Source organism: Herpailurus yagouaroundi, unplaced genomic scaffold (assembly GCF_014898765.1).
Source record: "Herpailurus yagouaroundi ecotype Mexico unplaced genomic scaffold, PumYag 162, whole genome shotgun sequence".
Taxonomy (NCBI): Eukaryota; Metazoa; Chordata; class Mammalia; order Carnivora; family Felidae; genus Herpailurus; species Herpailurus yagouaroundi.
This window is the reverse complement of record NW_024412403.1, coordinates 5,199,398-5,205,448: the sequence shown is the minus strand read 5'-3', so window position 1 is coordinate 5,205,448 and position 6,051 is coordinate 5,199,398. Positions and strand designations below refer to the sequence as shown.

Sequence of the window (6,051 nt, the reverse complement as noted above, 5' to 3'; positions counted from 1 at the left end):
CTCTGTCTCCACAGGAGTGACCACTACTGGGAATCATGCTCTGTGTTTCGTATTCCTCTATTGTTTGTCTCCCCCTCTAGAACGTAAGACCCCTGATTCGCTCACACTGTCACCTAGAGTGCAGAGCCTGGCAGCCAGCGGGCGCTCGATAAGCACAAGCTAAAAGGATGAAGGACTGGATCCAGTTGCTAGGACTAAATTGCTCTGGGTGGGAGGCACACGGAGACATATTCTCGAACGAAATTAGTCACAATTTTTACCAATGAAAATCTACGTTTGTGTGTAAAACGTTTTTTGAAAAGCACAACTGATTTTCTACAAATAGCACCAAAGCAATGGTGCACTTGTTTTTAATTTTTTTAATGTTTATTTATTTTTGACAGGGAGAGAGTGACAGAGCATGAGCGGGGGAGGGGGAGAGGGAGACATACACAGAATCCGAAGGAGGCTCCAGGCTCCGAGCGGTCAGCACAGAGCCCGACGCGGGGCTCGAACTCACGAGCTGCGAGATCGTGACCTGAGCCGAAGTCGGACGTTTAACCGACTGAACCACCCAGGCGCCCCTTGACAGGGCATTTTTTACTCAAAAATGAGCAGCGGTGATAATGAGAACTTTGAGAGATGTATCATTCAATCCCACCGGCCCGTGGCAGCTTCCTCTTCTGGTCCATCTGCCCACGTGCCGTATGCACCTCTATGATAATTCTATGTAATAATGCGAATACATAAACCATGCAATTGTTATAGGTTATGCTTCATTCTCTTAACACTGTTTCATATACAAGATTCCATATTTCTATTCAGACCTTCCAAGTAAATAGTGGATGCACATTTTATATAACATGATTCTCTGAACTGTTTTCCTGATCTTAGTTATTTAAACTGTTTTCATTGCTACGAGTAAGATATCTGCAAACCTCTCCACACATAATTGGCTTTTTAATTCATTTACTGAGTGCCTGTGTTGCACTCGGTAACCAGTAGTCACAGAGTGTCACTTCCATGAACAAAGGGAACAACTTCTAGAATCCAAAAATTAACGAAAGGTTTTAAAACGCTGTGAAGACCTATCTCGCAGACATTTGTGCTTCTGTGTGACTTTCTAAAAACAAACGCACTCTTAGTCACATATTCACGGGAGAAAAGACGCCCTCGACGCCTGGAATTAATCTCACTGGGCAGAGATGAGAGTATCATTTACTGAGCGCTATACCATCCCAGGCAATGCTGTGATCCTCAAGGTGTTCTTTTAGTCTTGTGAACAGGAGCTCTGCCAGGCGAGTACAGGCTCCACTTTACGGAAGAAGAGGTGGGGATTTTGTCACTTGACCGTGGATTCAGGGCTAGGAGCTCACAGAGGCCAGATTCGGTCTTTCTGATGAAGATTTACTTTCAGCATATGGCTGCCTTTCCTCTATAAAGCCAAATTCCGGAGAAGCTGTGTTTAGGACATTCAGCATCCCCCAGGTAGCTCATCTGAACATCCAACTGCTTCCTGCTGATCTGTCTCAGCGGAAGTGTCCACCAGCTTGCCCACTGGAGCCAGTGCTGACTACTTCTGAGCTGAGAAAAGAGGGGACACCATGGAGGAAACACCACCATGCCAGAAGATGGTGGAGAAAAAGCCACTTTGTAAAAGTGACAGACTCACTCAAAGAGAAGACAGGCAAGGGGGGGAGGGGGGTGTTCATCAAGTAGTAACTTTGATGGCTTCCTCTCCCAACCATAACTAAAATCTTTAGCAATGCTCCATAAATCAGAATATGAAAATTATTGCTAACTAAGAAATTGGCTCAGATCGGAAGCACAGTTAATAGTTAAGCATTACAGCTTTCAACTCAAATAAAAATGCTGAGAGTAGCACGGTGATTTTACATTTCAGCTTTCTAGGAAACTGACATCACCCCAAACACGTTGTTAGGAGGGAGGAAACTGTCACTCTCTGAGGCTAATTAATTCCACCAGATTCTTTTTTGTTCCCACCCCACATTACTCTTCTGTCAACTGGATTTAGGTAATTTGAACTAAATAAAATTTAGTCATATCTGAATTCATTCTCTTGTCTCACAAAAGTTAGCCTTGTTAACAATAGTCTTTGAACACGTGAATGTATGTGAGAAATATTTCATATATAAATGTGAAATTATTCAAATGCCTGCAAGAAAAAATGCAAAATAAACGTTTAATCCTAGGATAGTTAAGGAGATAAGTGACCCACAGGGAATTACTGTCACTTCTCCTTACATTTTTAAGGTATTTCACTTTAGTCTTTGTATTTCACACCACTGGGTTTAATAACGTAACATAAACTCATTCTCTAAGATACACATCATATGGCCACAGGCAAAAGAAAACCCAAACTACATTCCAGCAGCTTCTGTTTCTTCCATCTAAGGGACCATCCATCTGCTTAAATAATAGTACTTCATTTTATAGCATGCTGCACGTACTTAAAATACAGCAACATTTGCTCCCTCCAGTAAGGGCACAGGCGATCTCGCTGTGAATTACGTGCGTGTGAAACTTCCCAGAAACCAACTGCAGTTTAATAACAGAAAGCTAAACAAAACATTTGGCATAATCTCGCTCCAACATTCAGCGTATAAAATCCCGGGGTACGGACACCAAGGATGCCGAAGGAAGGGGCTTTGGAGGATTGTTCTTTCATGTACAGATTTCTCCACGTTTTATCACGTTATAACAGATGGCATAAGCAGGGCTCCAGTGACAACAGAAAGAAGAACGTTACACTAAAAAGAAAAAAATAAGTCTACATTGCTTCCTTGAAAATTCAGATCTGGCGAGGTGAAGAGACATGAAAGAAAACAATCGCTCATTCGTCCAGGGGGTACCGTGGTCAGTAAAGAGACGGATGAAAATTCTTTGCTGAGTGCTGTGGCAGAACTACTCACGAAATGCTACGGATGCATCGATGAGAGCGACTACCCCGACCTGGGGAAGATGAGGCCACCTCTCAAGAAGAGAAGCGGAAGGGAGATTCTAGGCAGGGGGCATAAACAAGTTAGGACACGGAGTCAATCACAGGCAGGAGAGAAGCGAGAAGATCCCGGATAATCGGAACTGCAGGACAGAAATAAGAGTGATGCACAATGTGAGCGAGGGAACTTGAGAGTCTTCAGACCCACTCACTCTGAACACACTCACCCATCACCTACTACTACTGGCCTAGCACTGTGCTAAGGCCCGGGGACACTGCAACCAAGGCTTGGAGGGTGATCTCAGGAAGCTTCCATTTCAGATACTTGTTATAAAGTCTAGATCCTAAGTGATATCAGATCTCATGCTAAAAAGCATATGCTTAATTCTGCAGGCCACAGGAAGTCCCATCCATAGGTATATGCCCAAGAGAAATGGATACACATGTCCCTGCAAAAACTTGTGCACAGGTATTTAGAGGAGCATTATTTATAATAGCCAGGTGTGGGAACAACCAGCGCGTCCATCAACCGAAGAACAGAGAAGCATGATCTGGTACGTCCATTCAGTGGAAGTTTCTCCAGTAATGGCAAGAAATGAAATACTGACACCTGATACAGACATGGATGAGCCTTGGCGACATTATGCTAAGTGAAAAAAGCCAATCACAAAGGGCCGCGTACTCTGTAATTACAGCACATGACTTCTCCGGAAGAGAGAACTCTACAAGGACAGAAAGAAGAGAGTGGTTTCCTTAGAGCTAGCGGTGAGGCTGTGGGGTAACAGGGTGGTAACCTCGGGATGCAGGGGCTCTTTGTGAGGCCATTCAAAAGGTTTAAACTCGACTTTGATGAAGGTTGTACGTATCTGCAAACTGACTAAAAACCACTGAATCATACAAATGGGTACATTTTATTGCATGTGAATTACATCTCAAGAAAGCGGTTTAAACAAAAATAGAGAAACAGTGAACGTTTTGGTGCAGGGCAAGCCATTTTCCAAATTGTCGTCTTAGAAAGTTAACACTGGGCTTATGAGGAGCGGAGGCTGGAAGTCCAACTAGGCTGCTGCGGGGGTGGCCTAGACCTGCGTGGTCATGGGTGGGGTGAAGGGAGGAGAAAGCCTGTATGAATGTGTCTTGATGTGACCCCGCCAGAATTTGTGGGCGGGGCCATGAAAGGAATGTGAAAGAGGAAGAGGAAAAAGTCATTATGGTCAGAATTCAACAGCTCATATGCCTGGTCGCGTGGTGCCCCATGAACAAAAACAGAGAACATACGAGGCAGAACGGAGGTGGGCAGAGAACACAACGTCAGTCTTACTAAGGTCAAGGGGGCACTGCCTTTGGGCCACTCAGTAGTGAGGTGGGAATAGGGCTCTAAGTCCCCGGCGAGAGATGCCATAGTCCAGGAAACCGAAGCTCACCACTGGCTGAGACATACCAAGGAGAGTGGAACGAACAAGGAGATACAAAAACCAGAGACGGGGTGGTGCGGGGTGGGGGGGGGGGTGGTAAAATAGGCAAGGGGGACTAAAAAGTACACTTATCTTGATGAGCACTGAGCAATTCGTACAGGGAAGTGTCGAATCACTGTATTGTACACCTGAAACTGAGAGAACACCATACGTCAACTACACTGGAATGAAAATTTTCAAAATAAAATAAAATAAAAGTTAAAAAAAAACCAACAAAGAGATGGATCCTCAGGGACAGTTAATATACAAAAGGTGAGTTGCGCAAAAGATATCTGGCCAAAGACTGGTGTGCAAAATACATAACGAACTCCTACAAACCAGTAAGAAAAAGAGAATCCAATTACAAAGTAGAAGGCTTGGAGAGTCACTTCACAGAAGCCATTATATAAATAGCCGATATGCACACGAGAAAATGCTGAGTGTAACTAGTCATCAAACAAATGAAATTAAAAGCATAAGGAGTTAGCACTAAACAGCCTTCTGAATGATTAAAGTGGGAACGACAGACTATATATATTGAGGGGCTCAAGGACATACAGCAATAGGAACTTCCTACGGTGCAGATGGGGGTGGAATCTGATAAAATCAGACTTTGTGGAAAACCAGTCACCGATATCTCCCGAAGCGGAACATATGCATAGCCTATGACTCAACAATTCACCTGCAAGGTGTTTATCCAACAGAAATGTATGCATATCCTCACCAAAAGAGCACACCCCGGTATGTCCCTAGCGGCGCCATTTGTAAGAGTCCCAAGCTGGAAACCACTCAAATATCCACCAACAGAAAAACGGGCAAATAGAGTAGGATGCATTTGTACGCTGAATCACCACATAACCGTGAGAATGAACAATCTATAGTTACAAAAGATATATAAATCTCACAACCATAATGCTGAAGCAAAGCAAATAGAGACACAATAAGAGTACACGCTGTATTATTCCATTTATATCAAGCATAAAAATAGGAAACACTAATCCAGAATGTTAAGAATCACAGGTCAGCTGGGGCTCCTGGGGGGCTCGGTCTGTTGAGCATCCGACCAGCTCAGATCATGATCTCGTGGTTCAGGAGTTCAAGCCCCATATCGGGCTCTGTGCTGCCAGCCCAGAGCCTGGAGCCTGCTTCAGAGTCTGTCTCCCTCTCTCTCTGCCCCTCCCCCACTCACTCTGTGTCTCTCTCTCTCTCTCTCTCAAAAATAAATAAACATTAAAAAATTAAAAAGAAAAAAAGAAATCACAGGTCAGGGTGGGTCTAGAGAATGAAAGGGCAGGGTGGCATCCAGCTGCCAGCTGCATACATGTTCTTGATCTGGGTTCTGGGTACACTGATGCGCTAAGCTAATGAAAACTTCCCTGAGCTATACGCTGTGATAGGTACACTTGTATGTATATATTCCATACTTCATTAAGAAGTTAAATACTTTGGGGGCGCCTGGGCGGCTCAGTCAGTTAAGTGTCTGACTTCGGCTCAGGTCATGATCTTGCAGTTTGTGAGTTCGAGCCCCGCGTCGGGCTCTGTGCCGACAGCTCGGAGCCTGGCGCCTGCTTCGGGTTCTGTGTCTCCCTGTTCCTCCCGGCGCGCTCGCTCGCGCTCGCGCTCTCTCTCTCTCTCTCTCTCTCAAAAGTAAATAAAGAT

At 44.6% G+C, this 6,051-nt stretch overlaps 1 protein-coding gene across 1 annotated transcript in view; it reads right to left on the bottom strand.

The window, feature by feature from the left end:
- The window catches only part of DSCAM (DS cell adhesion molecule), a 665,388-nt gene that overhangs the window by 634,936 nt on the left and 24,401 nt on the right, over positions 1-6,051 (bottom strand). The window lies entirely within an intron of this gene.